A 27,090-nucleotide genomic window follows, 5' to 3' on the forward strand; every position below is an offset into this window, starting at 1 on the left:
GCCATAAAATAGTCTGAGAAATTCCCAACTGTGTAATACAAATTGAGAGTTTATAAAACTATGCTATATGCCAATAAAAAGAAAATCGTTTGATTTGTTTTGACTGAAACTTCCTCATAGCCATCAGAAATGAGTTCCATATTTTTGAAACATTATTTCTATGCATTTTTACTGTATCTATTGTTTATTGTTACAAACTAAAGATAAAAATAATTTCATGAATGTAATAGAAAATTATTTGTCAAATACAGAACTAAACTGAAGAGCTACTCTGGTGGCTTTCTATGAAGATAATATTGTTATAAATGTACATATAACAATAATCTTGATATCAATATAAACACAATTATTCAAAGATATTATGAAACAATAACATTATATTTAATATGAATATTCTCTTCCGATGTGTTGAATTTCCTTTTCTTTTTTTTATCTTCATTTTCAATGAACTAATAAACAATTGATTGATCAACATATTAAACACTGGCTAAAGGTTATGTATTTGTTTTAATATATCTCCAGGATTTTCTTTATTTTATAAAGAAATACAGACATTCAAATTTTTATAATGTTTTCAATAATTGATTAAATCTGTTTTTTTTAAATAGAAAATCCATTATGTTGAACTTTGTGGAATAGAAGTTATGACGGCATTCATGAATGAAATTATTGATGATATTGTTACTTTACAGAGTGGTGGAGAGACAGATGTAGTTGTATACCAGACTAAATGCCTCACAGAATTTAGATATAGCCTTTCACATTCAGATTTCAATCCTGCTAGAGTTGTCTTTGCTTTTCTTCCTTCCAATTTCAATGAAAGAATTACCAATACTCCTTTCCTAAAAAATTAAGTCCTTGTTCAAATATCTGAAGTTAATGATTACTAATTTGTTTATTTTTACATTTGCCATTGATAGGAAATGTGAAATGTTTGGAAAGATCATTCTTAGAAAAAAAACACAACTAAAACAAAAATGAATAACATAATCAAAGCTTTAAATGCTTTCCTACTGAGTATTAAATAATTTTCTTTTCTTTCCTTTTGGTTTTTAAAAAGCAAAATTGATTCTTTACTTTTGAAAGTAGTTAGTGATGAGTATAGCATACAAAGGATGAAATTGTCCACAATTGTAAGACATACTTCAAGTTCTTATGAGAGGTTAATTATAATATTTTTGACATCATTTAACCTTTTAAGATTACTTTTTGATTAGTAACAGTTGAATTTACATATTAGGTGTGTTAGACATCTGTCATGATCCACGTTTTCTAAATAAGGTATATTTTGATGTTATTCTCAGTCAGTATCTGGTGATCTATTTCATAGAAATGTCAGGTTTAATCACACAGAAAGTATGCTGGAGGTGAGTTATGAGTAACAGTACTGATTTCATTATTTGCTAGTTTTTTTTCCCGGTCTCTGTGCAAGCCTATCATAAAAAGGTGGGAGAAATCTTCAGAGATTCATATATTCATGTAATTTGTAACTTGGAAAGCATCTTAGTAAAATTATTGATTACAGCAATGTCTGCGGAACCCAACACCTTCACTAAAGGGATATGAAATACTGTTACATCACAATTGTTGGCAAAGCTTTGTTAGCGTAAAATGTGTGAAACATTTTTGTAAATGGAAAATAATATTCTACGATTCTGATGTTAACAAGCTGATATTATTATGTGTTCTAATAAGCGTTCACAAATATTTGTATAAAAAACGATCTCTGGAATGTTTGTTCAACATGTTTAAAACATGGCAGAGCAAACCAATTATTTTTCATAATATTACCTCAAGAAAAACTTTCATAAAATAGAATCTAAACAGATCATAAGAGACTACACACAAATTTGAAATATGATTGTACATGCCATTAATTTCATACTGAAAACTATGTTAGTAATCATTTCAGTTGCATGAAAAATCCAAAGAACAAGTTACAACAAGAAAATAATAAAAGAAGTATATTCTATGAAGTAGGCAAACTCATTCACAACTTTATAAATCTATTGATCTATTTTCTTCTTCTATTGCTCTGTTAATACTACTATAATCTTAGAAGTGACAAACTGTGTGGCAACTCCGTCTAGATACATCTGATGCACCAACCTCCCACATTATAACTCATGTTCTGGATAACACCCAGAAACATGTCAGAAGGAAGCAGCATGAACATTCAAACATCAACATAATGGAGTGGTTCACAGTGTCATTAAAAGAATGATGATGAATGTGTACGTAAGACTTTGTGGAAACCTGGTGCACTGAATTTGTAGCAAATTTTACAATACTCCAACTTGTTGGCATTACACTTAAACAACGAGATCATCCAGAAGAGTTGCAGGAGTTTCCAAAATCGTCTGGAGGCTGTGGTTGAAGCCAATTTTATTGAAGAAATTTACTCTTTGGTATTTCAAGATATTTTTATGTAATTTTGGTAAATATATCTTTTAAAATGAGATGTCAGTGTTACTCTCATTTTTGCGTAATTTAGACAACAATATAATCTCTGCACCGTGTATACATACATACATACATGTATATATGAATATATATATATATATATATATATAATGTATATACATACAAACACACACAGATATATATGTACATATAACTTTATATATATATATATATACACACACACACACATGCACATACGTTTACATATATACACCTATACATACATGGTCACGATGTTTCTTATTAATGATCTAGTGTTGCTGTTAAGATATTTATTATGTAATGTCCCAATGTCTATTTTCTGTAGTTTTTTAATGCAAATTCACTTCTAAGCACTTCAAGTTAAAAATCCTGCAATTTAAATGTGATATCACAAGCAAAAATACAGAATTATTAATGCACTTACAGAAAGCAACTTTATATATCTTTTAATAAAAAAACAGCTTTTTTATGTTTTATATTGACTAGGCTAGCATGTTAATTTGTCTTGATTTTTATCATCAATGCACAAAAAAAAAAAACTTTGTATTTTTGTAGTTTTTGTAATTATTGAGTGAAAAGTAGCATCATGAGAACCATTTCTTAATCCAAATCAGAAGTATTTGATCTTTTACAGAATTTAGAAAATATTTATTAGAATTTAGTCAATCTGCTATATTGATTATTTCATTGTTGCTTTCTATGTAATATTTTTGTCATTTTCACTGAAAAATGTTGTCCCATTAGAATGATGGAGTAGATCTAAAATTGTAGCATTTCATATTCAGTTAACTTTAATGGCAAAAGTAAAGAAGAGCATGAAGGAACAAAGAAGGAAACTCATGTGGAAAAATTATACTGCTAAAATCCCCAATAAAACACACAAAATTAGGGGCAATGAACCAGTGAAAGTGCATGTATATGGTCCCTTTCACTCCACCCAACAGTCTTAAAGAAAGGACACGATGGATAATGGATAATGTAGGCCAGGGTAAATTCTTCAGAGTTAAAATAAAAATGGACAGTCATTACTTGAATACCTTTGATCAAAGATTTGCTCAATGAAATAAGAAAGATCCCGAGGATTACCGAAACCTTTTGAGAAACAAAGAATGGGTATAAATAGCATATCACTGAATATAAATAGTTGGAGGTCAATTTGTTTATGCAAATGTGTAAGCAAAAGTCTTTCAGATAAATCCACCTATGAATGAATTCTTAGAAATATAACCATACATAGACATTGAGAATTAATAGATATGGATATGAGTAACATTTTATGATAGAGAAAGCATAGAGAACACCAGCTCAGATGAGCAGCTATAATCTTAAGCAAAGAAAAGTAGATGCAGAGAAGACACAAGTAAATAGAAATCAGAAATTGGAAATAGTTCTTGATAATTGATTTACTCACCACAAATAAATATAAATCTATACATTAAGTAAGATATTCATAGAGGAGAGAAAAGGAGAATTTGCAATGGCTCACATTGAATTTGATTTGATATGTTTTGTTGACAGTTCAAGGTATGCCAGAAAATTATATGGGGCTGTATTTATAAATGAAATAATATACAGTAGGCTGTATTATGGATCAGTATCTTCTGACTACATAAAGGAAGTTCAATCTCTTTGATGTGGATTTGGCAAAGTACTGAATGTGGGCTTTCTTAGAAATAGCGAAAGTGTCATAACTCTCTGAAAGATTCTCAATCTCTTTGCAAACAATATTTCATTCCATTCATATACTTTTGATCTTTGTCACCAACAAAATTGGTTTTTCTTTCTTCGTATTCACACGTTCTAGAGAATAGAAGGTTTAGTATTTTCAGAGAAAGAAATATAGTATATGTTTACTGCACACGCTTTCCCTTCTGGTTTGGTAATATCATCTTTTTATGTAATGTGTGTGTGTGTGTGTAATGTGTGCATGCGTGTGTGATGTATGTGTGTGTGATGTGTGTGTGTATGTGCGTGTGTGTATGAAGTGTGTATGTGTGATGTGTGTGTGCGTGATGTGTGTGTGTGATGTGTGTGTGATGTGTGTGTATGTAATGTATGTGTGATGTGTGTGTGTGTGTGATGTGTGTGTGTGTGTGTGTGTGTGCGATGTGTGTGTGCGTGTGTGATGTGTGTGTGATGTGTGCGTGTGTGTGTGATGTGTGTGTATGTAGTGTGTGTGTGTACTGATAATCATGATAATCAGTATATTTTGCTTTAGCAATTTATTTCATCTTCAGTTTTATGTGGTTGCTAGTATATCAGTTATCTTAGCATAATAAACACAGTTTTAGGTAAGATTTGCTTTTCTGTAAATACTTGTTTACAGAAATTGTTTGAAAAAGGTATAAGACCAAACCTAATGCTTTCCAGATCACTAACACCGACAGAGATTCTTTGATCTTTCATCCTTCAAGTCACATTAGATAACATGAAACGCTCCATAAGTTCTTACAAATTGGTTATTTAATTTAAATGTAATTAGTATAATGAGTAAATCAATGACACAAAAGAAAAGAAATACGTCTCAACACAATTCCTATACAATTGTTTTTAGTACAACAATTAACCTCATCGTAAGAGATGAAACATTTTCCTTTATATTTACATCAACTTTGTAGATGTAAATAGTAAAACACTGTTTCATCTTTAAACATGGGGAAAATAGCCTTAAAAATAATAATTGTCTTAACAATAACTCATTTCAGAAACTTTGAGATTTAATAATGCATAAACATGTGCATTATATATTTAATAATATATGGACATACAGACAAATATCTAACAAAAACACTGATTAAAAAAATTCATATATATATATATATATATATGTATATATAAACAAGCACACACACACAGAGTTAAGAGGTTTTACATGACTACAGTTATATAAAAAAAAAACACAAAAAAAATTGCTTTAAGAACTTTATCATAGATAAAAGAAAAAGCATTCACATTTTTACCAAAATATGATACTGGCTTTGATCACTTTAAAAGATGATTTAGTCAGGCTGAAATAAAAGGTAAAATTAAATGAAATTAACTAAATTAATTTCATTTAATTTATTTTAATTCATTTTCTCTCTTATTTCAGCATAACTAAATTGTTGTTTAAAAACATTGAAACCGGTAGCATATTTTAATAAAAATGTAAATATTTGTTGTTATCCATAAAAAAATTCTCTTTTTGCTTTTCAACTTTCATATACATATATATATCATATATATATATATATATATATATATATATATATATATATATATATATATATGTATATGTACAGTGTATGAGTAAAAGCAAAGAAAATTAGGCAAATAATATAAGACCACAATGACGAATGTTAAGAAAACAAAATAACTAAATATAGTGAACATTCAAATTGTGAAGTGAGTTATTTCAGCAGATATACTATATACTGAGTGATAACATCATGAAAAAAATATCTAAACAATCACAGACAGTACCAACACAAACAGTCATCGTTATATTTCTTTGGTGACATCAGATAAACGAATTCTCATAAAATAATGATAAAAGAAGATAATTTAGATGACAAGAAATTTCAAAGTGATTTGTGAAAATAGGTGATTTCTTATTTATGACTATATGTGAATAATTTATACACATAATGAAAGTGAAAACGTGAATATCTTTGTAGAAATGTTTGGATTTACCCTCTGTTGCATTAGGTTCAATTTTAAAAATTGTGTTATATAATGGCACACCTAAATTAAATGAAAAAGAAAATACAAAATTTATGAAGCGTTTACCTTTTTTTCAAAACATTCCACATTTATATTTGAATGAAAAGTTAGATATAATTTACATGCTCCTTGTTTTTAGTTATTGAAATATTGCATGATTTCAATGAATAACATTTTTATATGAATCAATAAACAAACTAGTAGAGTCATTGATGGCTTTCCCAGAGGATTGAACACATTGATATATATATATATATAAATAAATATATATATATATATAATTCCCATAAAATTGTGTGGAGTGTTAGGCCATAATAAATAGTAAGTAGATGTTTTTATTAAATTAATATAATTACATACATAGACAGAAAAACAAGATGATGTGACACTCATACCTTTATAAGGGTATTTATGAGATGAATTAGGTAGCTTTGAGTAGAAACTGGAATTGGACCAATGATTGAGTCTCACAAAAACATATCACTGTATTATATAAATGCATACTCTCATAATCTAAGACAAATTCCATTCATACAATCAAAAGTTCACATATTCAACAGTTTTAGTTATGCTCTTAATTATCCTTCTTTGTTCTTATTTTGTTATGCCATGTGCTATCAGTTAATTTTTTTACACCAAGATTAGAAAACCCTTTACCCACGGGTGAAATTTCACCTTCATTTTACGTTTGAAACAGCTTGCTAACAAAGTTTTCAATATATATATATATATATATAAACAGTTGAAAAATAAGGCATAAACACATTTGTGATAACCAAATAAAATTTTGTAGTTCATTTGCTTTTTTTTTTTAAAGATTTTTAAATGATTTTATATACTGCATAGATGAAATCCCTTCTATGACAGAACTGAGAAAATGAATTGCTGACTTTAGTTCTTTGATGAAAAATAGACATATCATTATTTTTAATAAAACTATATCAAAAATAGTATGAATTATTTGTAGATTCAGATGTAGTTTATCAAAACTACTATCTTCAAAGCCTACAATTTGATCAAGCATAATGGATAGGAAAAACTTCTATCAATTTTAAAAGAAACTTTATGCAAACAGCATTCTATTTCAAAAGCCATAATAATAAAAAAAGATTTCTTTAACAGAAGAAGTTATGAAATGTGCAAGTTAACTACAAAGGAAGTGAAGCCATACACTGATGGTGAGTTTGTTAAGGAGTGTGTAGTTGTTGTACAACTGTGAGCAATGTCTTCACATTCTACTCCAAATATAGACTTCTGTATCAGATTATGTTAGTACAGTGTATGACAAATACTAGTATCTGCTTTACAATTCTTAGATTATGACACTATGATTCTCTCTCTCTCTCTCTCTCACTGTTTCTCATTATTGTATCCTCCACTTTTCTATGCTAATGGGTCAGACAGAATTCATTTAGATTTAGATTTTCTATCGCCAAATGCTTTACATGTTGCCAACCCACACTTGCTCACAAGCAAGCTAATATTCCATCATGGATGGACATGTTTTCATAGAAGATTAGAAACAAAGGACCATGTTTTATGATGCTGACACCTATTCACAACAATTGCATGATGGGTGAAAAGATAGCTTCTTCTAAAATGAGGGACTACAATAAAAATCTTTAAGAAAGGAATACATCTGTGCTAATACATTGCCAACAAAGCTCATTCAAAGCAGATGTGTGCATACATGCACCATCTACTCACATGGGTCTCATTTTATGATTAACTGCACCACAAAATATTTCCCAAAGATGTGAACATAGGGAAAAGTACAAAGAAATAGGCAAGAAATAATAGACATGATATCAAATATAACCGTATTGTCAGTGAAAAACTTTTACATTATAATTTTGAAAACGAGTTCCTTCCTATAATGGTATCAGTAATTAAGGAAAGAAATGGTCCAAGTGTCGAAGTTAGATTCTTTTGCATTATCAGAAGATGAAAGAAGAGCATTTTGGAAACTGAATAGTTATAACTTGTAGTTTATATTTTCAGGCAATGTTACCCACAAAGAATATATTTAACAATTAGCAGCTTCAAAACTTGACACAGAATCACTTCTGCAGTGCATATATACAGTGCTGAAATCTACTGGTGTTGAGACCCAGTTATGTGCTACCAATGTTATGCTGACCCTTTGATAATGAGCAAAAAATAAGGGAAAAAAATATATGTTCAAGTGAAACTGCAAGCCCAGGTCCTATTTGCTGTCTACATTTACCGCAACACCAACTCATCCGTTTGTGATTGACTGCACATGAAATATAAAGATTACAAGAGAATTTTTCACCATATCGTGGCAACTCTACCACTTCATAGCTCAGGCCGCTGTGCATCGGTACTCAAAACAAGAAGTAAAGCATGAATATCCATTGGAGCTAAGCTTGTCAGCACACATTGGATCTGTCAGCATGGATGCTGTAACATGCTGCAGCATAGGCTTTCATATATTTTGGAGATTTTATTCCATTTCAGTGAGGATATGACAAACTGAGAGAAAGTCACTTCTATAACTTATATCTGCAAAGTTTTTCTGAGTTGTCATCCTCTTTAAATAGTTCTACTGTGAACCAGGCTTCTGGCAAAGATGCTTCAATCTTCACTGGGTATGAATGCTGCAAATGAATTAGTATCCAGTGACACAGATAATGTTGATATCAAGCAAAACAAACTGCGCAACAAAGGTATGTAGCATACAATCAAGCAACAAGCCCCAAGCAGACTAGCTGGTTTGCTTGAAAATGCAATGATAGTATGAAGCCACAATATTAGGCCTTGATATTATTAAAGTCTACTGAAAGATTACTACCAAGTAGCAGAGCTAAATGATGTCTTCTCTCCTTTTTTGTTTTACATTAACCCTTTAGTGTTCAGATTACCCCTGTTAAATGTAATATTTTTTTACTCAAATTGTTTTTAATTGATCATGCATTATCTTATAGCTTTGGGTTTTCAATGATGTGATTGTTTATTCTTAGAATGTCAATGTAGGTTAGGTGTGAGAAGCTAGATATCACCAGTTTGAATATAAAACATGTAGAATATTTGATCCGGATATGGCCAGTTTAAATACTAAAGAGTTAAATACAAGTTGGGGAGAGAAATTTCCTTATTCAATGCTATTCTTAAGAACCTTGGGGAAACACCCTGGCTGCTTGGATGTCTGCATTTGAAGAGTCTCCAGAAATGCAGATACTGTGTAGGCTAAGCCACACATTTGAATCTATTATACCAAACACTGCTAGCTATGAATGTTTTTAAATAATCTTCTTCATCATATTAATGTTTGTAATAATCACTTAGTTTAAGTTTGTGTTGCATTGATTTTCACCATTCACCCATACAGCAAATATATCTTCCTTTTTTCAAATATTTGGTTTGGTTTGTGTTTTCTTTTTTTCTTGTTTCATATGCACTTCTAATAAGAATATATGTTAGTTAATCATCATCATCATCATCATCATCATCATTTAACGTCCACTTTCCATGTTAGCATGGGTTGGACGATTTTGACTTGTTTGAATAAGTTACCTTTACTGACAACAATGAGATTGCCATGGCAGAAGCTTTATTTTGTTTACATTCTTCATGATGGTTCTTATCATTTATGTGTCCAAATTTAAAGACTTGATGTTTGCAAGATTTCAATTACCACATTTCCAATCTTACATTATCATCATTCTAATGACCACTTTTCCATACTTGCATAGATCAGAAAGAATTTGTTGAGGCAGATTTTCTATAGCCAGATGCTCTTTTTGTTTCCACCCAACACATGTTTTCCTGTAAGGTAATATTTCCCCTGGGTTGGAAGCTTAGAAACAAAAGGAACCCACTATAATATTTTTCTTGCTATTGTAGACAAAACTATTAGTCTCTAGAGGTACAAGTCCTTTTCTGTCTATGATAAATAAAGAATTTTTACTTTATAATCTTTTTGCGTTTTTGTAAGATATTTTGCACTATGAATTTTCTTCTTATTTTATATTTAATTATGATTCACCATGGAATAAAATCAAAGACTTTCACTAGTAAGAAAATGAATGAAACAACACAGATAAAAGATGAGAGGAAAAACAAGAATTTAAGACCTAACCAATGAGTAAGAAGAGCCAACACATGAATGAGTAAGAATGTGAAAGTTGCCAACAATATTGAAGAGACAGTAAACAGATACATATAGGACACATGAACAGTAATAATCTAGCTGTTTATAGGCAACGACATTGAGAGAAGTGTGAAGGATTAATATGAACAAACAGCAGCAAGTAGAAAATCAGGAAGAACTTAGGCAAAAAAAATTCAGTATGATGAGAAAATATGAATGAAAAACAGTTGCACGAAATATTCAAGGAGAACAATATAAAAAATGATTTGATGCTTTGATGATATGATATCAGAATAATATCTTTATTGTTATTTTTTGTCGATAAACTCAATCTATTGTCTAGCTCATTATCATAAAAACTTTAATATAATATATTGAAACAATGTAATGAATTTTCACAATGAAATTAATAAAAAGAAATTAATATTCATTCTATATGAGGAGAAATATTATTTTCTGAATGCCAGTAGCACTTAAAACACACCATTTGAGCGTTATCATTACCAGTGTCGCCTTACTGGCACTTGTGCCCATGCTAGTAGGGTGCCAAGAGCACCATCTGAGCATGATCGTTGCCAGAGCAGCCAACTGGCTTCCGTGACAGTGGCACGTAAAAGGGCACCATTCGAGCGTGATCATTACCAACGTCGCCTTACTGGCACCTGTGCCGGTGGCATGTGTAAAAAGATTCGAGCGAGGTCGTTGCCAGTACTGCCTGATTGGCCCCCGTGCCGGTAGCACATAAAAAGCACCCACTACACTCTCGGAGTGGTTGGCGTTAGGAAACTCTGCCAAACCAAGATTGGAGCCTGGTGCAGCCATCTGGTTCACCAGCCCTCAGTCAAAATCGTCCAACCCATGCTAGCATGGAAAGCAGACGTTAAACGATGATGATGATAATTAACCAACATATATTCTTATTAGAAGTACATATGAAACAAGAGAAAAGAAAACACAAACCAAAAGTTATGTCCTTCCCTTTGCAAATGTCATGCATAATGTGCCTATTTTATCAATTAATCTGAAATAGATCAAGCACATAGTTTTTACTTATGATGGAAGAATCACCTAGAATGCTGATAAGTCAAACAACAGCAAAAACCTGGATGCCAGTCAGTTAAATATGATTTTTCTCCTGCTATAAAATCCCTTTTGGTCACAACACACAAAAATTTATTCACAAAATCTTTTCACGTATGTAAACCTTAAAGTAACATGTGATGTTTACTCTTTCTCCCGTTTGTTTTTTGAGTATTATTTATGTAAAACTCATCTTGTGAAAACATATCTATGAAAGTGATTGTTTGGTTAGTCAAATGACATAGCAACAATTTAATAGTAAACCAAAGGATTATTCAATACTTTTTAGTGAAGTATATATTTACTAACTTTTAAAAGGAAAAGGTTGATAGTGAACTTTCCTTGTAAAATTTATATATTCTCTCTCTCTCCCTCTCTCTCTGAGCATTGGGTCTCATGGCAGCAAAGTGGCCGAGTTCCTTTCTAGCGTTGGGCATCATGGAGGCAATGACCAAGCACTTTGGCATTATGTTGTGCTTGAGAAGACCCATCAAGCTGAGGAAAATCACAGTCGTAGCAGATAATGGTGTCACACAAATGGTTCCCATACCGATGGCACATATAAAGCACTCATTGCACTCTCAGAGCAGTTGGCATTAGGAAGGGCATCCAGCCAAGAAAACCAAATCAGACTGGAGCCTGATGCAGCCTTCCAGCATGCCAAACCATCCAACCCATGCCAGCATGGTCAACAGACATTAAATGATGATGATGATATATATATATATATATAATCAAAATAAGCAACAAGTATATCCGAGGTAATGTGGTACAATCATTTCATGCTACTTCATTTTATTAAACACTGTAAGTATTACATCAGTTTTAAAATGTCAAGCAATCTTCAGCCACTTATAGAAATTTTCCAATCAAACAGAAAATTCTATCAATAAAATTGATTGGAAAATTTCTATAAGTGGCTGAAGATTGCTCGACATTTTAAAACTGATGTAATACTTACAGTGTTTAATAAAATGAAGTAGCATGAAACGATTCTACCACATTACCTCCTATATACTTGTTGCTTATTTTGATTATAATCACCCCATGGATTTATATGAATAATACTATACAAAATTCTGGTGCCTTTGACTTAAGTACCATATTCATCTGAATCTAAATTTTGCTGAACCTATATGTATGTATGTATGTATGTATGTATACATGCACATATCGATACATACACACACACATACACACAATGGACTTCCACACAGTTTCCGTTTCCTAAATTCACTTAAAAGACATTGGTCAGACAAAGATTACGGGACAAAACCTACAGCGAAGCTTTGTAATATTTCAGTTCTTCTGATTTACACTGTTGTGCATGAAATAGATATTGTTTAATTAATGACAAGCTGTCAATGCACAAATATGCAAATTCGGTTAATCAAATTTATGACTGCTTGATATATATATCAGTTGAACTATGCTAGTGGTTGCAGAAAGGAAGCCAGGTATATTTTCTTTGAGAAAGAATCAATAACGTATGAAAAGGTTCATCAGGAAAACTTCCTCCTTCTTTTTCCATGTGTCAATAGCATCGAAAGAGTGTGTTTGCATTATTATTTCACCCGGGGAGAGGCTGTATAATGCTTGAATTAGATGATGATGATGATGATGATGATGGCGATGATGATGATTATTATTATTATTATTAAAGACAAGGAAGAAAATATTTGTAGACGAATACGTGTAAGTATTCCGACTGATAAAAATTTGACAAATCAAGTAAATATAGGGACCTGGAAAATGAAATACAAAAGATGTGGTATCTTAAAGTGAGAACTGTTCCTGTTATTGTAGGTGCCCTAGGTATGATAAAAAAGAATGTCAGAAACATTTAGATAAGCCCCGGGAGAACATGTTTCAGAGAAATCCAAAAGATTGTGCTGACAAGTACTGACCCCATACTTAGAAAAACCCTGTTCATTTAAATGTCTGTGTTGTATTATATGAAAATATTTTGCTACTGCTCCTGCCACTTTATCTCCTCAAGTTTTCAGTCATACTGTAACATCTCTTATCCTTCACTCATCCAAGGATGCTGGGTGAGTCCTGGCAAGTGATTGTAGCAAACATGCAGCTTAAAAGTAAATAATAATAATAATAATAATAATAATAATAATAATAATAATAATAATAAGAAGAAGAAGAAGAAGAAGAAGAAGAAGAAGAACTTCAGGCATATTGCAATAAATACTGTCAGACTGAGGTTCTTGTTGTGACTTGACAGACAGTACAAACCCCTGGTAGACAATCAACATCATGATATTGGCTACTACGCAATGTCTTAAAAAAAAATAATAATAATAATAATAATAATAGTAATAATAATAATGGAAAGACTGCTTTGCCATGAGGCTAGTAGTAGAATGCCAAAGAAAGTTAGTTAAACATTTCTTCTCCTTTTCTTTTCCTTTTTTTTTGATTATCTTCTCCAAATATTCCTATCTAGCTACTGTGATGAAAAGACTGCTTTGCCATGAGGCCGATGCACCCACCACCACTTCCCTGTATTGAAACTGAGAGTGAGGTAATTATTCATTTATTTTTTTCTTCGGTTGGGATGTTGGCGACTAAACTGGCAACCCCACAGAACTTGCTCTGTGAAGAGGGTGCATGATTCTTGCTATTTTGACACCTTACAGGAAGAAGAACATGACCTGTATAAAGGCTAATGAACACTTATGAGGCAACGGCCACCAAAATACCAAATACCTAAGAGGCAGAAGCAATCATAATGCTTGAACACACCTTCTAGAAGACGGAAACTCCAAAAATTAAACCAGGATTACAGGAATCCTATATCCTAGGGTGGTGATCTTGTCAGTGATGGTGTCACAGGAAAAATGAAATACTGGTGGTTGTGCAACCTATAATTCACTAACTCTCATCATCAGTGCTGAAAATGTCAAATAAAAATAGAAATGAGAATTGCATGAATGAGGCTGGAAGGCCTTGTGAAGGTCTCTCACCTGGCGGGTGCCCCATGGGTGAGCAGCATGGGCCCAGGTGTCATCAAGCAACTGCTAAAAGAAGGTGGATGAAAGAAATGAATGTGGCTGTAATGGAGTGCTATTATCTGATAATGAAGTACCTGCTAAGAGAAATAGGAAAAGAGAGCACAGGGCATGGAGTGACAGAGGTCTACTTGATTTAAGTGAACAAAATCTGTGTGACCAAGCTAGAGCCATCAGAAATAATGAATGGTTATCTCCAGTTGAACTAGAATGCATTAAGAGACAGGTGCTTGGGGATAGTAAGACTAGCAGTGAACGGAAGGAGGCGGAAGAGGATGCAGAGAGTGAAACTATGGCAGTAGACTTAAAGGAAGAAAATGAGCATGAGGCTGAGATTTTTGATCAGGAAAGTGATGAGAAAACCAAGGAACAGATATCCATTTTAAATAAAATCATTGATATTTGGACCTCTGATAAACAGAGATTTCATATGGGGTTTAAAAAAGTAGACAAAAAGAAACTCAACGAATGGGCCAGGAAGATAAATGATATCACTGGTGATATCAAGACTGACAACATCACAAACCCCAACAATCTGATAAATGCAATCTCGATCTTTATAGCCTGGAAGTTTGGTTTGAAAGCCAAAGGTAAATGTCAATATAACCTGAAGGAGAACAGTGCAGTCTATTAATGAGACCAGAAAACATATTAATATTCTGGAATGGAAAAAGAGATAAATGAAGTTCAGCAAAAGAAATATGTTGAGCTAGAGAGGAAGTATAGGGTGAAGAGAAAGGGAATCAATGTTGCGATTGAGGAATTAAAACAGAGGTTGAAAGCTAAAAAACATAAACTAAAGAGATATGAACAGAGAATTGAGCAGTACAGATTAAACAGACTTTTTGAACAAAATCAGAAACGAGTCTATCAGAAAGTGGATGGGAAAGAAAAAGATAAAAAAGTTGTGCCAGATGCTGAAGAAAGTAAAAGATTCTGGTCAAACATATGGTCTCAGGAGAAACAACACAAAACTGAAACAGTGTGGCTAAAGACACTCAAAGAGGTGAGTGAGAGTGGAAAGTATCAGCAAGAGGATTAAAGAATAACCGAGGAGATGATTAGAGATCAGTGCAGGAAAATTCCAAACTGGAAAGTGTCTGGCTCAGATGGGGTTCAGGGCTTTTGGCATAAAAACTTGGCAGCTCTGCACAGGAGAATTGTGAGACAGATGGATGAAATACTGAATAGTGACATCCAAGTACTGACCTGGATGACAAAAGGAAGAATGGTACTATGCTAGAAGGACCCAAGTAGAGGGGATGCGGTTGGAAATTTCCGACCAATATCTTATTTGCCACTGATGTGGAAACTGATGACGGGCATCACAGCAAACAGCATCTACAAGTACCTAAATGAGAACGACCTACTACCAGTGGAACAAAAAGGGTGTAGACATAAGAGCAGAGGAATGAAGGATCAATTACTAATCAATAAGACTATCCTGGCTGATTGCAAGAGTGACACAAAAATTTGGTGATGGCATGGATGGACTACACGAAAGCATATGACATGGTCCTACAATCATGGATTATTGAATGTCTTAAACTGCTTAAGGTCTCCCACAATATCCTGAAGTTAATACAAAACTCAGTGACAACATGGCAAACTGAACTCATAGCATGGGGAGATAAGCTAGGAGAGATAAATATCAAAAGAGGAATCTTTCGAGGGGACAATCTGTCGCCTCTCCTATTTGTTGTCTGCATAGTGCCACTAATGAGTGATTTAATAAAGATGCATATGGGGTACATGCTAGGCAGGGTGAAAGCAAACAACCTGTGGTTTATGAATGACCTAAAGCTATTCGCTAAGACAGTCCAACCCATGCTAGCATGGAAAACGGACGTTAAACGATGATGATGATGAGAAAGAAACTAAGAGTTTTGCGGCAACTATGCAGATGATTAGCAAAGATATTGGCATGGAATTTGGGATTGAAAAATGCGGTGTAATGATTCTCAAAAGGGGGAAATCAGTAAAAGCCATGGGATCAAGCTGGAAAGTGACAAAACTATAAATGAAGTTAGAGAGGAAGGATATAAGTACCTGGGTATCATTGAAAGAGATAAGATGAATAAACACAAGATGAAATAAATGTACTGGAAAGAATATTTGAGAAGAACTCGGCTTGTACTCCAATTGAAGCTAAATGGCCACTATAAAATTAGAACAGTTAACACGTAGGCAGTTGCTTTGGTGAGATATGGGGCAGGAATAGTATCTTGGAAGAAGTATCAATTACAAGAGATAGACTGGAGAACACGTAAATTGATGACAATGAACAAGGAACTACACTCCAAGAGTGATGTGTCAAGATTGTATGTAAAGAGGAAAGAATGAGGAGGGGGACTGGTGTGTTGTGAAGGTTGTGTAAGGGAAGAGGAGAATAGCCTGGCTTGGTATGTCAAGGGGAGTGAAGAAGAAATGGTTGAAGCAGTGAAAATGTAGGGAACCTTAAAAGTAAACGAAGCCGTAGATCCAATACAATTTAAGAAAGACCAAAGAGAGCAGATGAAGAAAATTTAGCAGGACAAGAAAATGCATAGTCAGTTCTTGAAGAATAAAGATGAGATTGATTGGAATAGAACTTGACAATGGTTGCAGAAAGGAGACTTAAAAGGGCCCACTGAGGCATTAGTGTGCTGTGCTCAAGAGCAAGCTCTCAGAACAAACTACTCCAAATATCACATTGATAAAAGCACTGAATTGCCACAGTGTAGGATGTGCTCTGAGAAAGGAGAAAGTATAAGCCATATTTTTAGTGAGTGCTGTAAGCTTACTCAATGCAAATACAAAAGGAGAAGTGACAATGTGACCAGATATGTCCACTGGCTATTGTGCGGTAAAGCAAACCTTGAGAAAGCTGAACAATGGCACAGGAGTGGCTGTGTAGTAAGTAGCTTGCTAACCAGCCACATGGTTCCAGGTTCAGTCCCACTGCATGGCATCTTGGGCAAGTGTCTTCTGCTACAGCCCCGGGCCGACCAATGCCTTGTGAGTGGATTTGGTAGACGGAAACTGAAAGAAGCCTGTCGTATATATGTATATATATATATATGTATGTGTGTGTGTGTTTGTGTGTTTGTGTTTGTCCCCCTAGCATTGCTTGACAACCGATGCTGGTGTGTTTACGTCCCCGTCACTTAGCGGTTCGGCAAAAAGAGACCGATAGAATAAGTACTAGGCTTACAAAGAATAAGTCCCGGGGTCGATTTGCTCGATTTAAGGCGGTGCTCCAGCATGGCCGCAGTCAAATGACTGAAACAAGTAAAAGAGTAAAAGAGTAATGGTACGAACACAAACCAGAGAGAGTAATGGAAGACATTACTAAATACTCATAGAGGTGAGACGACCAGATATCATGCTCATCCATTAAAATGAAAAAGAAGTAAAGATAATAGATGTTGTGATACCAGGCAATACGAAAGTGAAATGTAAGGAAGCAGAAAAGTGTGAGAAATATCAGCCACTGCAGGATGAAATAGGAAAGTTATAGGGCATGAGAAAAGTAGTAGTGATACTGGTGGTAATTGGAGCATTAGGGGCAGTTTCCAAGGGCTTTGAAAAACATATTAAGAATATTGGAGCTGCTGTCAGGCTCGAGATGATCCAGAAGACAGCATTGTTGGGTATAGCTCACATTCTAAGGAGAGTATTGTCTTTTTGAGCCACAGGAGAAGGCACTACTTGAAACCATTGGTGATTTGTTATTGCCTGCTTTCAAGTAAAGAACAATCAGAAATTAAGAACTATCTGGGAGTTTTTCAGAATAACAACAACATCAATAATAATAAGAAGAATGATAATGGTTTCAAATTTTGACACAAGGAATGGGCAAACCTATTATATCAAGCACAGTACTCAGCTGGTACCTATTTTATTGACCCCAAAAGGATGAAAGGCAAAGTCAACTCCCCCTACAGAATAACAATACTACTACTACTACTACTACTACTACTACTGCTACTACTACTGCTACTAATAATAATAATAACAACAATCCTTTCTACTATAGGCACAAGGCCTGAAATTTTGGGGAAGGGACTAGTCAATTACATTGACTCCCAGTGCTTCACTGGTATTTAATTTATTAATCCTATAAAGATGAAAAGCAAAGTCAACCTCGACGGAATTTGAACTCAGAACATAGAGATGGGTGAAATACCACTGAGCATTTCATCCAGTGCGCTAACGATTCTGCCAGTTCACTGCCTTAGTAATAATAATAATAATAGCCAATATAAATGTTTGTTGGCTGGTTGTTTGGTAGATAGCTTTTGTCATACTTTATATCATAAAGAGAGAACAAGAGAAGGTAAAAGTGAGATACAGAGAGAGAGGCATCATAAGAAGTTGAAGTTGATAGAGGAATGCAGAAACTGACATGCGGTGATACAGGGAAAGCTAGAGATGAGAAAGAGTTATGTAGTTGATAGATACCAAATGCATGACACATGCTTCCACACACATACACACACTCTTCTGTCCAAGTCACACACATACACACACTTAGAGGCATAACTGCAGTTTAATTAGAAAGATAAACTTGGTAAATAGTTTATAGGGTGAGATAATGGGTAAAAAAAATGCTAGGGAGAAAATATATTTAATAACAGCCAATGTTGGCAGCTGGTTGGTAAATTTCTCAAGTCACATTTTATATTATTTTGAGAAAAGAGGAGAGAAGTAAAAGAGAGCTACGGGGAGGATTAGCATAAGAGGCCTAGCATGAGTACTTTATACCTTTGAGAAAATTATGAGGCTATTAATGAAGTTTGTAGAGATAGGTTTCCAATGGAGTAGTCGTGATTGTACAAATAAAATTCAGAAAAATAATACCATATTTATTGCAAATATACAAATGAGAAATTCATTTTACTCAACTTTATATTAATTTAATAGATACTTTTTTTAGTATTCATTTCATCATTTTGTAAAATCACAAAAAAATTTGATCAGATTTAAATTACAATTATTGCATATATGCCACATTTCCTGATATTACTCATGGTAGCAAAAAATACTTCCAAAGTTTCCTATTATATGACAGGTAACACTCTAGCATATGTATTATGTAAAATACGTAATATATATATACATATAAGGATGCATATTTATATATCCTTATAAACTGCTACAAAGGTAAAAGAGATATTACATAGAGAGAGAAAGTTGTTGAGACATCAAATAGTTGGACTAAATTATGAAGATCATGGAGAGAGTCATTGCATAATTGATTAGAAACAGAAGTAGCCAAGTAAAACGCAGTTTGGCTTTATACCCAGGCTATGCTCTACAATCTGACAGTCACTAAGGAAACAAGGTGTAAAAGAAGGACTTGTGAGGGTTGTACAAAAGCTATGTACAAAAATGTAGTAAATAAAATGAGAGTCAACAATGACTTCAGAGATGAATTTATCATGCAAGTAGACATCCATCAAGAATCAGTCTTCAACATCCCTTCTATCCATCATTATCCTACAGGCCATCACTGAAGAGTTTAAGACCAACTGTCCATGGAATTTCCTATATGCTGAGGATTTAGCTTTTACAACTCAATCTATAGTAGAATTAGAGAAAAAAAATCACCAGAAATGGAAGCAAAACTTAAAAGTGAGAAGTGTCAGTGTAAACTTTTCAAAAACTAAGGTGTTATCAAGTAAGAAAGAAGACGGGACTCTAGTAAGATCAGAGAAATGGCATTGTATGATAGGCTGAAAAGGAATAGGTAGGAATTCCATACACTTTACTCAGTGAATTCTACAGAGACACAACAGGTGTAGCGGAACCACCAGCAGGTTAATGGAGACAACATGCTTCGTATGAGGTAGTTGCACTGGAGCAATACATACATAAGAGTATAGCAGAAATAAATTTTCTTATGTGCATGGATAGTTCACTTGAAATAATTGATAGCTTCTCTTACCTAGGTATCATAATTAGCAGAGGAGATACTATTCAGAAAGTTAAGTACCCAGGGTTAGAATGCATTGGAAAAAGTTCAGGTAGAATTGCCTCTCCAGGCAATTAAGATTTCTTTTGGGATGAAGGACAGATTATATGATTCTTATGGAAAAAGTGTTGCAATGCTCCATGGTAGTGAGTTGTAGACCTTGAAAGCAGAAGATGTGTGATGGTTGGAAACAAATGAAGCTAGCATGTTCCACTAGATGTGCATGAATACCAGAGTACAATTGAGCTGAGAGGGACACTGGCTATAAGAGAAATCAGGTGCAGTGTACAAGAAAGAAGGCTGCAATGTGATGTGCGGCATGTGATGTGCATGGCATTTGACTGTTGCATAAGTAAATGCAAACTGCTCCAAGTTAATGTGAAAGAGGAAGACCAAGGAGAATTTGGAATGAATTAGTGAAGGCTGAATCTCACAGAGGAGACAGCAATAGACTATAATGATTATTAATATGTGGTGATGCTGAAAATTCAATTACCCACAGAAAAATGTACTGTAGTAGGAGGGTAGTGTTTTGAGATTAGAATATTTTGTACCCTGCTAAGTCTACATTTGCAGACCCTTCATGACATCCTTTTCATCGACCTATTCCTCATCTCCCTTCTCATTCACCTCTTTATCACTCAGTCCTCTATCTCTCATCTCCCAGTCACCTATGCTGACTGCATCAAACTCAGTAGACTGGTGCAGACTTCTGCCTGGTTAGCTCTTGTCAAACCGTCCCACCTATGCCAGCATAGAAGGCAGATGTTAAACAATGATGATGATGATATAATTTATATATATATATATATATAAATATAACAAATGTAATGCACTCTCTCTATATCTCTCTCTCACACACACACACACACACACATAATCAGAGATCAAGATTTGATTAAGAAGTATATATAGAATAATAAAAGTAAACTGACTTTCACTGGAACTGGAAAGAAACAGGCTAGGAAGAGAGTGTGGAATATGAAGAGTGTGTGGGGGAACACCTATATTATATAAGCCCTACACAAGGATTTTTAATCTAGTTGACAGCAATTAAGAAAGTGAATGTAGGGAAATTAACTGAACTATTGAGGATAGTCACCAAGAGGCATAAACTACCTGGAGAAATAGGGTGTCAACTGAATAATAAATAGGATAGTCAACTGAATAATAAATCAAATATTACAATAGAAGATGGTCAAGCCAACGACTGGGTCTGCAGTATTATCATAAAACTGCTATACGGGCAAAGAAGATGCATGGGAAAACAGAAACTGTAAAGGCATTAAACTGTTAGAACAGGTTATGAAAATTATAGAAAGCATAATGGCAAAACTGATTAGGGATAGGATTAGCTTTGATGAAATGTAGTTCAGCTTTGACCCAGGAAAACTACCACAGATGGCATATTATTAGTGGGACACATGCAAAAAAAGTACATATCTAGAAGTATACCCTTATATCAATCATTTATTGATCTGGAGAAGATTTTGGCAGAGTTCTTTGCTCTGTAATCTGATATTTACTAACAAAACTAAAAGTTGATGAATGGTTTGTTTGGACTGTACAAGATAAGTATAGGAGGGCAAACAGCATAGTGAGAGTCACCAATGAGTTCAATGATGAATTTAATGTGTAGACATGAGTCCATCAGGACTCAGTTGTTAGCCTCCTCTTGTTTATTAGAGACCTTCAAGTCGTAACAGAGTAATTTAAGTCTAGTGTCCAAGGAAACTTTTGTGTGCTGAGGATTTGGCTCTTATAGTGGAAGCAATTAAAGAACTAAAGCAAAAATTCCAAACATAGAAGCAAGACCTGGAATTGAAGGGCTTTAATGTAAATATATCATAAGCGAAAATAGTAGGAAGGAGCATAAGGGAAATAGCTGTGGCTCATTTATGAGAAAGAGGGGTTGATAGGAATTCCATAAAATGTACCCACTGTAAACAATGCTCAACTCCCAAGTAGTAGGCCAACCAAAACCTTGTGAGTGGATTTAGTAGACAGAAACTGAAAGGAGCTTATCATGTGTATGTGTTGTGTGTGTACGGGAAAGAGAGAGAGAGAGAGAAAAGAGAAGAGAGAGAGAAAAAGAGAGAGAGAGAGAGTGAGTGTTAGCATACCAATGTCAGGGTATTATATGATGGTTGTGAATGTGCATTATTGTCATATAAGCAAGGTTGTTTGTTTCCAATCTTCTGAGAAAACATATCTAGCTATGAGAAAAAAAACATTACTTTGCTTGGAAACAGGTGAAGGTTGGTGACAGGAAGACCATCAAGCCAAAGAAAATTTGCTTTGATAAATTCTAACCCAAGCAAGCATAGAAAAAAAATGGACCTTAAATGATGATGATGATGATGATACACACACAGTCCAGTGTTCAAAAGCTGACAATCGTGTGGAAGAAGCTATCAGAATCACTACACCCACAACTCGATATTTACAGCACACTCAGCTCTACTGTTCTTTGCTGGTTTAGTTTATTTAATTTAACTGAACTCTCAAAGAATCAATCTAACCTCTTTTCTGTCTACTTACTAACCCAATCATCTATTCAAATCTCCACATGTCTATTTTCCTGCCTACTTACCTACCTAACTACCAATCTACCCTGCTACTTACCTACCTCTCTTCCTCCTTACCTACCAACCTACCTACCTACCTACCTGTCTAACTAACTAACTACCTACCTATCTATCTACTTACCTACCTATCCCTCTATCAATTCGTTTGTATCTCCTTGACTGTCAATATGTTTAAGTATTAAAACTTGAAATATCAGCAAAACTCTTATTGTCTATTGTCTGTCGTATTATTCAGATACATTAGATGATTTCTGATATCTCATCATTTTAGTTAATATCAAGTTCTTATGATGCTACGCCACATTTATCTACAAAGATACTTTATTCACACACAAACAGTATATGTGTAATTGTGTGTGTGTGTGTGTGTGTGTGTGCATGTGAATTTGAGTAAATATATAGTACATATATGCATATAATGTATATCTACATATATATATATATGTATATCTACATACACACACATATATATATGTATATCTACATACACACACATATATATATGTATATCTACACACACACACACACACACATATATATATATATATAGGTATAAAAATATATGTAAATATGTACAAGTATAAATATATAACGTATAAGACAGTTTAAAAGTTTTGAATTAATTATTTAAAGCATCTTACGATCGTTTCACAGAAGTATTGTCCCTATAATGAAATCTTATATTGCTAAGCATTTATAGACAATGCTTCTGCTCTTCAGAGATATAAAATTTGAATTCTGTATAACATATCGAATGATAGTCCTTTTAAAAATTTGAAGAAAGCTATAAAATGGTGTTTGAAAGATAAATTAAAAATTAAAAATATATATATATATATATACAGGGTGCAATGGGTAAACTGTTGCCATCTTATACTTTTAATTTCACGCATGTGCATTGCTTGTTTTTGATTTTGCTGACTACTCAGTATAGTAGGGCCAGTTGGGCACCATCAGTGACAAACACAGCACCATAACACAATTCATTCTGCCATTAATTTAGCAATGACATGCTGTACTGCTTGGCATTCACACCAGAAGTTCCAATATGAACATGTCAGGGTGTTTGAGTGTCAATCTGAGGACAGTACAATCTCAGGATATGTACTGAGAGTAAGAAAAATCAAATATCCAGTCCACATCGTGGGGTTTGGAGTGATCACTAGTGATGGCGACGTTATGCCTCCATTTGTCTTCCCACACAGACTTAGACTCAACACAGAAGCCTACATCAAGTACCTGGAAGAGGTAATGCTGCCCTGGGTGAAGAGGGTGGCTGCTGGAAGACTATGTCTGGCAACAGGACTCTGTACCTTGCTACACAAGCAAGAGAACCCAGCTATGGTTGTCAGATAATTTCTGCGACCATATCGACCGTAACATCTGACTGCATAACTCCCCACTCTGCAACCGCCTTGATTATTATGTGTGGGGTGCAGTTGAGCAAGAAACCAACAAAACTTCTTGTAACACCAGAGATGAACTGAAGGCAAGGATTATGGCAGCATTCACCAACTTAAACAAGGAGACCATCCAGAAGAGTTGCAGGAGATTCCAAAATCGTCTGGAGTTTGTGGTTGAAGCCAATGACGATTTTACTGAATAAATTTACTCTTTAGTATTTCAAGATATTTTTTATGCAATTTTGGTAAATATATCTTTTAAAATGAGATGTCAGTGCTATTTTCATTTTTGCGTAATTTACACAACAGTTTATTCAGCACACCCTGTACACACACACACACAAACATATAACATAAAATATTTGTATACAGATAAATATAACACACACACGCACACACACAAACATACAAAATATTTGCGTAAAGATAAATATGACACATACACACACATGTACATACATGCAAACATATACATAATACGTGATAGAATTGAAACCGGTATTGGGTAAGACTAGTGCTTGCTAATCAGCTGCAAAATAAAGATGTGATGACATTTTAGTTCAGCTGATGGTATGTACTTTTTACCATAGTTACAACATAAAAGTCTTTTCTCATTGAAACACAGTGCAGGATTATAACATTAGGTATTGTGTACAGACGTGACTTTTTAGCTCACTGATTACAAGACCATTTATTGCTTGATTGTCAAGTGTATATCCTTTCAAGTGGCAAAAATTTCCAAGCAGACATTGATTCATGTACCTTTGAGCAGTTAACAAGATCAATGTTAGAGAAACTCAGGAATAGGGCAAACATTTAAAGAGATTATTACTTTCTCTCTGTATTTTCCTCTTACCTGATTTAATGATGAATATTTATTGTGATTATCTTTGAACCGAATGGATGATTCACTACATTTTCTTTCAATGATGCACTATCAAGTACAAAGTATTCCCAACTTACCCCATAAATACTACATTTCATGTCCAATTTGCAGCAGTCCTTGTAGATCATCTTTGGTTTTTAACAAGGCCTTTTCCTAGAAAATAATTCTCTATACAATAGAACCTATGGAATTCTTCCATCGCATATAAAACTACAAAAATTGCCAATCTCTGCCTGCTACATTGCAAAACAGCTTCTATACTTATGTCATTGCTCACATTGTCTCTCCGAGGTATATTTAAAATTTGGCAAAACCATTTTTACAGAAAATATTTCAACCGATTAACATGTCTTACAACAAAACAGACAAATCCATTTTGTATTGTATCAAACAGATTTTAATTTTGACTGTGTTGCTTATGTGGGCCTATTTGTTAAGGCAGTAAAGTTGGCATATGCTTATTATTATCCTCAAAGCAGTCCTTGTGTTTGGATTGTGTAAACCTGGGTACTTTTGAAATTTGGTAAACATTTTTTAAAGACATCCCATTTGGAAGTATCTGCCAATAAATATAAATCTTTGCTCAAAATATAGCCTGACAGATTTTTCAATAAGCTTATAACATCAAAACTTTTTATGCAATGAAATTTTAATAATTTGATTTGGCCCTTAATTTGACCTTCAGTTTATTTTATCTCTCACATCATTCAGATCTTTTCTTGTAATTTGAACATAATCATATTACCATTTCTTGGGGCCAAGGTGCATCCAAGTTAGTTTATGAATCTCTTTATGTTACAAAAATGAAATTAAATTCTATGAAAATTTGCAGCAAAAGTAAAACATTGAGGTTTGACTTTGGTTATTTCATCACATGATTCTCAAAGCAGTCTCATATTTCAAAGTTTGCACCGACTTATGAACTGAGGTTGCTCAAGGATTATTACTTTGCCTCCAACCAGAATTTTTAGAATAAAACATGTGACAACACAAAAGTCCAAGCCAAGCTTACATTGTCATCATCCTCGTTGTCATCATTTTACATCCACTTTTTGTTCATGCATGGGGTAGATGCTTCAACATAGTCTGGGTTAGCATTTATTTGGGGTTATTTTCCCTCCTAGATGAGTTGGGAGAATATATCTAACTGGAATGATAATAGTTTTTCATGGTTTCTATGCTGGATGTCCTTCCTATCATCAACCACGTTATAGGATGCATTGGGTGTATTTTAATCACAGTACCATGATAAGGTTGTTATGTCTACAATATGGTTCCTCTGTCTCTTAGGTTACTTCTATATTGGCATTCATCACTCTTGCATGCTGCATTCAGAGATCCATCTCTCTCTCTCTCCCTCACACACACCACCACCATCCAAACGTGGCTGATGCCAGTGCCACCTTGACTGGTGTCCGTGCCGGTGGCACGTAAAAAGCACTAACCGATCGTGGCCATTGCCAGCCTCCTTTAGCCCCTGTGTCGGTGGCACGTAAAAAGCACCCACTACACTTATGGAGTGGTTGGTGTTAGGAAGGGCATCCAACTACAGAAACACTGCCAGCTCAAACTGGAGCCTGGTGCAGCATCCTAGCTTCCCAGATCCCAGTCAAACCGTCCAACCCGTGCTAGCATAGAAAACAGACGTTAAGAGATGATGATGATAATGGTATGACTAAGAGTGTTCTTCTCTCTACATTCTCTCTACTCTTATGCCAACCACTTTATTGAGTGCACTCTGTGCATTTATCATAGCACCAATACTGCAGAGATTATCATGTCCTAAGCAAAAAAAAAATTAAGGGCCATCTCAAACCTACATTACCTCAACTCATTTACCAACTACTTTAAAAAACATACTGGGTGTGTTCTGTCATGTCAACAGCATAACTG

The 27,090-nt window shown here is 34.1% G+C and overlaps 1 protein-coding gene and 1 long non-coding RNA gene across 4 annotated transcripts in view; one reads left to right on the top strand and one right to left on the bottom strand.

Annotated features, from left to right (window-relative positions):
• The window catches only part of LOC115209184, a 662,850-nt gene that overhangs the window by 403,929 nt on the left and 231,831 nt on the right, over nucleotides 1-27,090 (bottom strand). The window contains exon 1 of one of the 3 annotated variants that reach the window (XM_029777425.2): nucleotides 6,118-6,163. The exons of the other annotated variants lie outside the window; for them this stretch is intronic. The gene's annotated coding sequence lies outside the window, so the exon portion shown is untranslated. Of the gene's footprint in view, nucleotides 1-6,117; nucleotides 6,164-27,090 lie in introns of those variants that run through there. 3 annotated transcript variants of the gene reach the window in all.
• LOC118762410 lies at nucleotides 396-15,781 on the top strand. Its single transcript, XR_004998155.1, has 3 exons — nucleotides 396-407; nucleotides 8,346-8,350; nucleotides 15,474-15,781. It is a non-coding gene; the product is annotated as an uncharacterized LOC118762410 (long non-coding RNA).

The sequence above is a fragment of the Octopus sinensis genome, linkage group LG3 (assembly GCF_006345805.1).
Source record: "Octopus sinensis linkage group LG3, ASM634580v1, whole genome shotgun sequence".
Taxonomy (NCBI): domain Eukaryota; kingdom Metazoa; phylum Mollusca; class Cephalopoda; order Octopoda; family Octopodidae; genus Octopus; species Octopus sinensis.